This window comes from Chrysochloris asiatica, unplaced genomic scaffold (assembly GCF_000296735.1).
Source record: "Chrysochloris asiatica unplaced genomic scaffold, ChrAsi1.0 scaffold00001, whole genome shotgun sequence".
In the NCBI taxonomy this organism is placed as follows: domain Eukaryota; kingdom Metazoa; phylum Chordata; class Mammalia; order Afrosoricida; family Chrysochloridae; genus Chrysochloris; species Chrysochloris asiatica.
The window spans coordinates 60,262,201-60,273,920 of NW_006408519.1; the positions used below are offsets into that span (position 1 = coordinate 60,262,201).

An 11,720-nucleotide genomic window follows, 5' to 3' on the forward strand; every position below is an offset into this window, starting at 1 on the left:
GAGTCTTGACAGTACAAAATAAAAATTATTATAAAAAAATCAAGAAAAGATTTTCACACTAAAACAAAACATTCTTTGGTGGTTACCAGAGATGGAAAGGCGAAAAAGGGTAAAATACTAACTAAAGGATAGACGCATTACATTAACTTGGGGGAAGGGAAGGCAATCTACAATAAGGGGAAATTAGCAAAAAAATTGCGGGGATTTCAATGACATGAAACAAAATGTGTATGAATTGTTAAATGGAAAATTGATTTTCCTCTGTAAGCTTTCACTCAATTCACAATAAAAAGTTAAAAACAAAAACCATTCAGAGGCTCTGTGCGCTGGGGCTCATATGCTACATGGGGCTGGCTCCCTGGTCCGCCAGTCTCTAATTGGGAGCTGAAGCCACCCTACATGTAGAGTTAATGGAGAGAGGAGGAGACATCACAAACTAAGCAGAACTTTGGAAAATGAAGCCTAGGAAAAATTTAGAAGATGACCAATTGACCAGCATGATGAAAAGACCTGTACTTTTACATTTGTACCAAGCAACACCCTATTTTGATGAATTTAATTGTCCCTCGGAGTTTCAGTCAAAAAAGCATTTGCCAGGTAAAATAGCTATTATAACATCTCTGACATTTCTTTACACTTTTTTGAAGGAAATAATTCATCCATTTGTAACTATCCATAAATGGTATTTTTATAGAATTCCCATCCTAGGCATCAACCAAGTTTTGCCAATTGTTTTGTCACATTGCCAGTCGTCCTATCTCAAGGCTGTAAATCTTTAAGGAGCAGAAAATCTCATCTTTCTTCCTTGGAGCTGGTAGATTCAACCTGCTGACCTTGCAGTTAGCAGCCCAACAAGTCACTACTATACTACCAGGGCTGGTGTTGATGGTTTTGTGTCCTGGAGTCTGTTCTGACTGATAGTGACTCTGTATGGGGTGTCCGAGGCTGTAAATCTTTAAGGGGACAGAAAGCCTCATCTTTCTCTGCAGAATAGCTGGTAGTTTTGAACTGCTGACCTTGAGGTTAGCAGCCCAACTCTAACCACTACACAACCAGGGCAATCACATTTTTGTTGTTGTTGTTAAATACTGAGGAGTGGCTGGTGGGTTTGAACTATCACTTTGTGGTTAGCAGTCCAGTACTTATCCTGCAGGGCCACATGAGGATTTTGCCCAATGTAATAGCATCAGTTGTACAACTTTGAAATGGAACCAAGTATAAGAAATTTCCACACTGGTTGGATAAATGGATGTTAACAACAACAACAACAAAAAACATTTTGGGATACTCAGTTTATTTTTTGCTGTACTGAATACAATTTATAGTCTGTTCTATCCAATGTGAGGATCCTACAAATACAAGTAGCTAAACTGGGCATACCAATGGTCCAACAACATAAAGACAATGCCCAGACTGAACACAATGTTTGGAGAAGAGAAGTTTATGTGTCTCTAGGAATTGTGGGACTTGCCATACTGACCCTGTTGGCTGTGACATCTATACCGTCAGTGAACTCTTTGACATGGAAGGAATTTCACTATATTCAGAGCAATCTAGGTGTCTCTTCTGCTGGGCACTGATTCCGGACTAGAATAATGGAACGATATAAAACAATTTGTGTAGTATACACCTCAATTTTTATAATAGCAGCTGTCCTTCTGACTGTTGTCCTGAAATACAAAATTATACTATTCTTGCCATGATTGAGGAAGAAGATCCTGAAGATTAGATATGGTTGGGAAGTTGTCACCAAAACTATAGTTGCAGAATTATGACTTCTACACATTTTGTTCAGTATAAGCATATTTTATCATTAAAAAATTCCAAAATATATGTGTTTAACAAAATGACCATTTTGGGGATATGGGAAAGAAACATTATTAGCTAGCTGATTCCAACTCATGTCAACTCTATAGGATGGAGAACTACCCCACAAGGATTCTAAGGCTGTAATTTTTAAGAACTATGTTCAGCAGAGTGGCTAGTGGGTTTAAACTGCCACCAAGTTCTTAACCACTGTGTGTAACCAGGGTTCCTTGGTATCTACAACCCACCTATTGCCATCAAGTGGATTCAGACTCATAGCAACCCAATGTAGGGTTTCTGAAACTGTAAATTTTTATAGGAGCAGAAAGTCTCCTGTCTCCCATGAAGTAACTGATGAATTTGGCTGCTGACCTTGTGGTTAGTAGCCCAATGCGTGACCCAAACATATTTCTACATTCACAAAGGGATTGACATGTGAATTTACAGCCTAGGAAACCCTGTGCAGGGACTCCACAGCACTTAACAACAACAAATATATATATATATATTATGGGGCTTACTAGTCAGAGAGCGTTTGGAAGAACCTGAGACTGTAGCCCTCCACCACTTTTCCGGTCTGGAAAGGAATTCATCCACACTGAACCAATTTTCAGCCAAGCAGTAGATAGATATATACTGCTGCTGTGTGCCGTGGAGTCGGTTCTGACTCATAGTGACCCTGTACAGGGTTTCTGAGGCTGTAAAACTTTACAGGAGGAGAAAACCTCATCTTTCTCCCATGGAACAGCTGGTAGTTTTGAACTGCTGACCTTGCAGTTTGCAGCCTGATTCGTAACCACTATGCTACCAGAGCTCCTTAGATAGATATATAGTGAGGAATAATAACCCCAGTTAAGGTAGGTCTGCTCACCACGGAATGCTCAGTTATTCAAAATCAAAAAGGCAATATTTTCCTAAGGACAAAGTTAAGAAAGGAAGGGAAGGTGGTTGGAATGCAAATAGGCACCACAGGGAAGAAGGGGAACTGGTGGACAAGAGAAAACATAAAGTTATGTGAAAGAAGTCAGTCACAGAAGAGGCTGTGTTGTATGGCTTAATTTATATGAAATGTCCAGAAACAAGCAAATTTGTAGGGACAGAAGGAAGATCAATAATTGTTTAGTACTGAGGGTGATGGGCAGTAATAGCCAAAGAGTGAGTACCTTGTTGTTTTTTTGAGTGGCTGAAAATATTCTAAAATTGACTATGGTGTGATAGGACACATCTGTGAATATACTAAAAACCACTAAAATGTACACTTCCAATGGGTGAATTATATAGTATGCATATTAAAATAAGAAAAAAGATGCTACTAGAAAAATGCGGCGTTCTGCTCCCGTAAAGATTTACAGCCTCGGAAACCCCGTACAGGGTCACTATGAGTCGGAACCGACTCCACGGCACATAACCACCACCACTAAGCATACTGAGAAATTTCAAGAGTAAATTTCCTGCAGCTTGTCTCTGAAATCTCCTTGAGCAAGGAGGCAAGGAGAACGCTAAGCGCATGCGCGTGCTCTTCTCCGCTAGTTACAAGAACCCAGGTTAAGGGAACTCAGCTCTTGGCCATCACTGTTCTTCCCGCTATCGCTACGCTGGGTTGCCACCTATATCCCTAGCAGCAGCACGTGAAAGGGCACTGACCCCTCCGACCAAATAGTAAAGTCCACCTAGAGCGTTCCCCGAGGCGCCCCGACAGCGCACTGCAGACCCCCCACGGCCGGGCCCTGGGCTCCTAACACAGCGCCACCGGGGATTCTGTCCTAAACTGTAGCAAGGAGGATGTTTGATGGCGGTCTTTCTTCTCTCGCCCTCCACACAAATAAGCACTGGCCTCTCGCGAGACAGGACAAGAGCTGAGGTTTCCTAAACACGCTTTCCCCTATTTTGTGCCTGCGTTATAACCCCCACGGTGGGGTTGAGGGGATGGAGGCAGGGAGGTCCCGGGCGGAATGCCTTCACACCCCGCGCAGTCCCCACACTGCGTCCGCGAGGGCAGGGCTGGGGCGGTGCCCAAGGAGTGGGGGTGGGGTGCTCTGTAATTGCGGCGCAGCCCGGGTTCCCACGCTCCTATTGTTGGCGACTTAGTTTCTAATTCCCATCACGTGTGCTAATTAGTTGGCGCTGCTGGCTGGCTAGGAGGCGTGTGGCTGGCCTAAAAGCAGAAAGATCACTTCCTGTAGGGAGCCGGGCAGGCGGAACAGTACTGGGGCTCTTTCTCTCTCCTCGTGTGCGCCTCCTCTGCCTCCCAGGAGGTTGGGAGTTGGGGAGGAAGTGGAAGAAATGCAGATAGTGAAGCAAACGCCACTGAATTGCGATAGCAACCCAAACCCCTGGAATTTAGAGGATGAGGGAAAGTAAGGGATGGAATGGTAGAAGCAGCAGCAGGATTAAAAAAAGAATCCACTTTAAATTTTCTAATCTTATACAGAAGTATTTTCAGAGTTCCTTTCACCATCTTGTTCTGTTGATATAATGAAGGAACCGAACAGCATTTATTCATTTAAAAAACAAAAAGTAATGTCTGTTTCACACTGAATAAAGTAAGCTCATGTATCATTATGCTGTTATTAAGTGCAGTCCAGTGGATTCCGATTTATAACAACCCTGTATAGAGCTTCCAAGTCTGTTGCGTTTGAACCTCCAGACTTTGTGGTTAACAAACTTTGTGGTGCTTAAACTACAGCGCCACAACATGCATCGCTCACTATATACTACCAAAAAAAAGAAAAAGTGAAATACAGTGAGTGGTGGGTTTCCAGTCTTTGGTTTATCCTTGGACCCAGGCTTCCAAACTCTATTCATTTTGCTGCTTTTAGAAGAGGTATGTTGTTAAAGTACCCTGGAGTCGTTTTGACTCATAGAGACCCTGTATAGGGCATCAGAGGAGCACCTGGTGAGTTTGAACTGCAGACCTTGTGGTTCCAAGTCCAGTGCTGATCCTGCAGCACCACACCAGGAGTCCAAAGGGGTATTGTGAATGCTAGATTAACACATGAAAGTGTTGTTGAGTGCTGTCCAGTCGGTTCCAACTCAGCGATCCTGTATAGGGTTTTCGAGGAGTGGCTGGTAAGCTTGAATGCAGGTCTTGTGGCTTAAACCAACCTTACAATACAACGCATTAACCCACAGCGCCTCACCACGACAGTAGCAAGCTTTAAAAAAATTCATGAAAAATGATATTGAAGATAATGGAATGTTTTCACAAACTTTTTAAAGTCACCAAGAAATTCAAGCTGTATTCAGAAGATATTGTGGAACTAAGGATATCATTGTTAACATCAGATGTATCTTAGGTGAAAGCAGAGAATACCAGAGAGCTATTTACTTGTTCTTTTTTGACTATGCAAATGCTTTCAACTGTGGATCATGGCAAACTATGAATAACATTGCAAAGAACGGGAATTCCAGACACTTAGTTGTGCTCATAAGAAACCTATACATACACCAATTTGTTGTTGTTAAGTGCCGTCAAATCAGTTTCAACCTGTATAGGGTTTCTGAGGAGTGGCTGGCAAGCTTGAACCTCCAACCTTGCAGTTCAAACTAACTTTGTAGTACAGTGCAAGAGCCCACAGCTCCAGGAGATATTGAATGGTTTTAAATTAGGAAAGATGTGTGCCAGGATTGTATCCTTTCACCTTACTTATTTGTTCAATCTGTATGCTGAGCAAATAATCCAAGAAGCTGAATTATATGAAGAAGAATGTGGCATTAAGAAGGGAGGATGACTCATTAGCAACCTGCGATATGCAAATGACACAATCTTGCTTGCTCTAGTCAAAGAGAACTTGAAATACTTACTGATGAATATTAAAGACTACAGCCTTCAGTATGGATTGCACCTTAATGTAAAGAAAGAAGAAAAAAACTTCACAACTGGACCAAGAAATAATATTATGATAAGCAGTAAAACACTGAAGTTATCAAAGACACCATTTTGCTTAGATTCACAATCAAAACTCATGGAAGCAACAGTGAAAAAATCAAATGGTGCATTGCATTAGATAGATCTGCTACAAAAGACCTCTTTAAAGTGTTAAAGAGCAAAGATATCAGTTTGAGGACTACAGTGTGCCTGACCATGGCATTTTCAATTGCTTTTTATGCAAGTGAAAGTTGGACAATGAATAAAGAAGACTGTAGAAGAATCAATACATTTGAATTACAGTGTTGGAGAAGAATATTAAAAGTACCATGGACTTCCAGAAGAGCAGAAAAATCTGTCATGGAAGAAGTGCAGCCAGATTGCTCCTTAGAAGCCCAGATGGTAAGACTTTGTCTCTCATACTGTGGACACATTATCAGGAGAGATTTGTCCTTGGAGTAGGACATCATGTGGGAAAAGTGGAGGCTTAGCAAAACAGAGGAAGACTCTCAACAAGACAGACTGACACAGTGGCAGCAACACTGAACTCAAAGTTAATTGTGAGGATGGTACATGTTTAATTCTATGTGCAAAAGGTCACTATGAGTTGGAACTGACTAATAGCACCTAATAACAACAACAACAACAGAATTCTTCAATGTTGTAACATGAGGCCTGAATTTTTCTTCAGTTCTATCAGCTTGAGAAATGCTGAATGTGTTCTTCCCTTTTGGTTTTCTAATTCTAGGTCTTGGCACATTTCATTATAATTCTTGACTTTATCTTCTTGAGCTGCTCTTTGAAATTTTCTGTTCACCTCTTTTACTTCATAATTTCTTCCAGTAGCTTACACATCTATTTTGGTATTTTCTTTCTTTCCTGTTCTTTTAATGACTTTTTTCTTTCTTCATTTATGCTGTTCTTGATGTCATCCCATCAAGATTTCTAAATTCAGGTGGGATATATTCAAGTTCATGTTTTGGCTATTGTTAACTTGCTTTACTTTTCTTCAACTTCAGCTTGAACTTGAATATGAACAATTGATGGTCTGTTCCACACTCTGTCCCTGGCCTTGTTTTGGTTGATGATATTAAGCTTCTCCATGATCTCCTCCCAAAAATATAGTCAATTTGATCCCTTTGTATTCTATCTGGTGAGACCAATACATAATTGCCATTACATGCTGTTGGGAAAAGGTATTTGCAACGAATTGGCATTGCATAATTTTATTATTTGATCTCTAGCATCATTCCTATTGCCAAGGCCATATTTTCCAAGTACTAATCCTTCCTTATTGATTTCAACTTTTGCATTCCAATCACTAGGAATTATCAATGTATTTTGATTGCATGTTTGATCAATTTCACATTGAAGAAGTTGGTAGAATTCTTCAATTTCATCATTACTGGCTTTAGTGGTTGGTTTGTAAATTTGAATAATAGTTGTATTTACTGGCCTTCCTTGTTGTTGTTGTTGTTGTTATGTGCCATGGAGTCGGTTCCAACTCATAGAGACCCTGTACAGGGTTTCCGAGGCTGTAAATCTTTATGGGAGCAGAAAGCCTCATCTTTCTCCCGCAGAACAGCTGGTAGTTTCGAACTGCTGACCTTAAGGTTCACAGAGCAATTCGGAACCACTACGCTAGGCCTTCCTTGTAGGTGCATGGATATTATCCTATCACAGACAAAACTGTGCTTCAAGACAGATCTTGAAATCCTCTTTTTGCAATGAACGCCATTCTTCAATCTGTCGTTCCAGGCACAGTAAACCATGTGATTATCTAATTCAAAATTGCTAACACCAGTCCATTTCACTATACTAATGCCTAACATATTGATCTTTATGCATTCCATTTCCAATTCTAAATAAGAAACTAAAAATATCAAAAAATTATTGGTTATATTAGACATAATTTAAAAACTAGGAGCTCAATAATAGAAATATATAGTTAAATATGGTGACATATTCAGCTGTTAAAATTTTTACAATGAGTTTGTAACAATATGGGAACTGAAACAAACTCAGTTTTGTTTTTATAGTACCGTGCAAAATTGTATTTATATAGCAATGTTAAACACAAACTATACACAGAACAAAAGACTAGAATACAAATATACCAAAATGCATATAACATATATTTCTGGATTGACCCATAGATGGGTTTCCTTCCCCTCAACACACACTTTTACTCTTCCATATTTTCCACATTTTCTGCATTAAGCAAATAATAATTTATAAAGGGAAAAGTAACTTATATAAGTTTTTCCTACTTAATTTTCTGCCAAAGGACTTTGGTTTCTTTGATTTTAAAAGGAGTGAATTTTATTTAATTAAAAGCTGCACCACTTTATTACATATATGAATTGTATCAAAATGTATCAAAAGTAGAGGGAAGGAGAAACCATCTTCCATTAAAAAACTTTTTTAAAAAACTTTCAGAATTCCTTCATTTGAATAGTCTTTTTCAATTGTATTTTCCTTCTCTTGTGTGGGAAAGAGGAAGCAGATCTTGGCTGGGAAACTAAGACAACCATTTTAACTATGTAAGTACTAGAAACTGAAATCAAAACCTTGTCTGTCAGTTTGTCATACTGTGGTGGCTTTCATGTTGCTGTGATGCTAGAAGCTATGCTACCAAGATTTTGAATGCTGACAGGATCATCCATGGTGGACAGGTTTTAGCTGAGCTTCCAGACTAAGACAAGACTCATAAGAAGGTGAGTCTGAGTACTTCCAAATGGTTAGCCACTGAAAACCTTATGAATATGGTGAAACACTGCTAGATAGCACCAGAATATTGTCAACAATGAGTTGAAGTGTTGCAGAAATTATGAGGATGGTGAATGGCCATGTGGTGTTTCAGTCTGTTGTACGCAGGGTCACTATGGGCTGGAACAGACTTGGCAGCACCTAACAACATTAGAAACTAAAATGAAGACAGTCCCCTTAATTAGATGTAATAATTTTATATACTGGTATTGATCATTTTGAATAAGACAGCTACCTGGTCAGCCAACTAGAAGAAATCCATGTGCCTATTCAAAAGTAAGGTTATCCAATAGAATGTGGAAATTACAGAATATCACTAGTATCACACCCAAATAAAATTTTGTTGAAAATAATTAAAAATGAGTGCAGCAGTACACCAACAGGGAACTGCCTGAGATATAAGCCATATTCAGCAAAGGAGGAGGAACAAGAGATAGTATTCCTTACTGCAGAGAGCAGAGACTACCAGAAATATGTTTATCTGTGTTTTATTGGCAATGAAAAAGCACTCTTGAGCACGTAGATCCAAAAAAAAATTATGGACAACATTGCAAAGAACAGGAATTCCAAAACACTTCACTGCACTTATCAGAAGCCTGAACAGAGACCAAGCATCAGTCATTTCAACAGAACAAGGAGATATAACATGGTTTAAAATCAGGAAAGGTATGCGCCAAGGTTGTATCCTTTTACCATACTTATTCAATCTGTATCCTGAGCAAATAATCTGAGCAGCAGGATTAATATAACAAAGATTCACATATCACGGTTGGAGGAAGACTCATTAACAACCTGTGATAGGATGATGGCACAACCTTGCTTGCTGAAAGTGAAAGAAGATTTGATTTATGGATGAAAATCAAAGACTATTAGCCTTAAGTATGGATTACAGCTCACCACAGACAAAACAAAAATTCTCACAACAGGACCAGCAAGCAGCATTATAATAAACAGCAAAAATATTGAAGTTAAGGATTAAATTTTACTAGAATGTACAATTAATGCTCACGGAAGTTTCAGTCAAGAAAACAAGCAGGGAAGATCCAAGCTGGTAGACTAGGCAGCTACGCTATCCAGACCCTCTACAACAGAGACCAAAGAAAAGAACTCAAATGGATATGAATGAACAATCCTAGAATCTAGAGCTAGAAGAGAAAGAATTAAAGTGTAGACCAACTATCAATGAGAAGAGACTAGACAGAAATAGTGAATAAGGAGTGGTAAACTGCCAAGTGGCACAGCATGGTCATTTTTAATTATTCACAAGCAACATTCCAATCAAAGCAGCAACTGGATAACCAACTCCACTATCCGAGGACTGCACTAGCACTCACACTGGTGACCAAGGAGGTATAATCTTCCCGTTTACCTTGCACAACCTCCTAATGACCAGAGATGTAGTCTCCCTAAACTTCATCTACCAGGAACCCCACACTGCCTGCCAGTACAGTGATGCTTTTTAGAAATATATATTTATTCTTAGTTCCCCTCCCATTCTGCCCCCACCCTTTTTTGTTTGTTTGTTTCCTTTTATTTCTTTCTCTTGTCATGCCCTTTTTATTTTTACTTTTTGTTCCTGCAGAGCAGACACCCCTCACTGTGACCACCCAGTTAGCAGTAATCCTCCCAGGATCCCATGGGGCAAGTCCTACCATCTTGTGCAGCCATATTTGGCGGCTAGCACTGGTTCCAGAACTATGACACTTTGGGGATCCCGGTGTGGCACTGTAGGATAAACATTGGACGGCTGACTGCAAGGTACCTAACTTGACAGCACGTATTAACAACAACATGGTACTTAATTTGTTTCCTTCTTCTTAGTTCCTTATTCCCCTCCTTTTTTCTCCTTTTTTCTTTTTCTCTTCCTTTCCTCTACTTTTTCTTTTTTAGCTCCTGGGAAGCAGGTGGTTGTCCCTCACCATGGTCACCTGCCCCTCTGAGGATGGTGGTATGCCCTCCCCTGGAGAAAGCCACAGTCTCACTGTAGTTGTGTTGGGCAGCTAACACTTACAACAGAATTTGTTTTCTTTTCTTCTCAGCTCTTCCATCCCCCCTCCCACTTTTTACTTTTCTTCTTCACCCACCCCTTTTTAAATTGTATTCCAGCTGAGTGAGTTCCCCACTGACCACCACCTCCCAGTTCAGTCACTGCCCCCACCCCTCCATATTTGACAGTGTACATTATTCCTGGTTTGTGTTTTGTAGCTAGGACCAATACGATACTGCACTTGTGTTTTTGTTTTTTCTTCTTACTTTCTTTTTCTCTAATTTCTTATTCTTTTCTTTTACCCTTTATTCTTAGTTCTTTCCTCTCCCCACCCCCTAACCTTAGTGTTTTTCTTTTCTTCCTTTCCTCATTCACTCCCTTTAAAACAAATCTTTCCCTAGTAGTTGAGAGCTAGTGACTTTATCCAGACATGTCCACCACATTTGTCACACGACAACTCACACCAGCCTGATAGAGGATGATGGATGGTGGCCAACACCCACCCAACATACCCTCAGTTGCTCTCCATGATCATGATCAGAAATTCACACCCAAACTCACACTCGTTACCAAAGCTACCCAGAGACAGGGGTAAGCACCCCAGTGCTTCAAAACTAGCAACTTTTTTTTTTTTTTTTTAAATTGGGGTGAAGCAAACCAACATGTAATCACCAAACTAATACGATAACACTACAGTATCTCAGAGACAATGGAAAACTTGAAGTCACACATACAACAGGAAAAGAAGGCTCAAGCAAGTGACCAAACTGCAAGACCAAAAATTTTTCTCGAAGAATTAGTGTTATCAGAACTACCTGATAAGGACTTCAAGATAATTATATTTATGTAATCTTAACAAACAGAGAGTGTTCAAGAAAACCATAATAAATTTGATGAAAACACAGACATACTATAGAAGAATTTAAAAAAAAAAAAAAAAAAAAGAAGAACAGTTGAAAACTGGAAATTATACAAAGACAGCAAATTTAAATCAAGAAGATTAATACTAAAATTTCAGTAGTAGATAACACATACCCATTGCCATTTAATCAGTTCCAACTTATGTGCCATCAAGTTAGCACCAACTCAATACTATTCTATTCACAACAGAAATAAACACTGCCCAGTCCTGCGCCAACCACATAATCATTGCTACGTTTGAGCCCATTGCTGCTGCCACTGTGCCAATCCAGGGTTTCAAGACCATAAATATTTATAGGAATAGAGTGTCATCTTTCTTCCATCTTGTAGTTAGCAGCCCACTGTCTAGTCTGTGACACAATCAGGGCT

The 11,720-nt window shown here is 39.7% G+C and overlaps 1 pseudogene; it reads left to right on the forward strand.

Annotated features, from left to right (window-relative positions):
• Positions 1–410: 410 nt before the first annotated feature.
• Positions 411–1,775, forward strand: LOC102841500 (annotated as a pseudogene).
• The last annotated feature ends 9,945 nt before the right edge of the window (positions 1,776–11,720 follow it).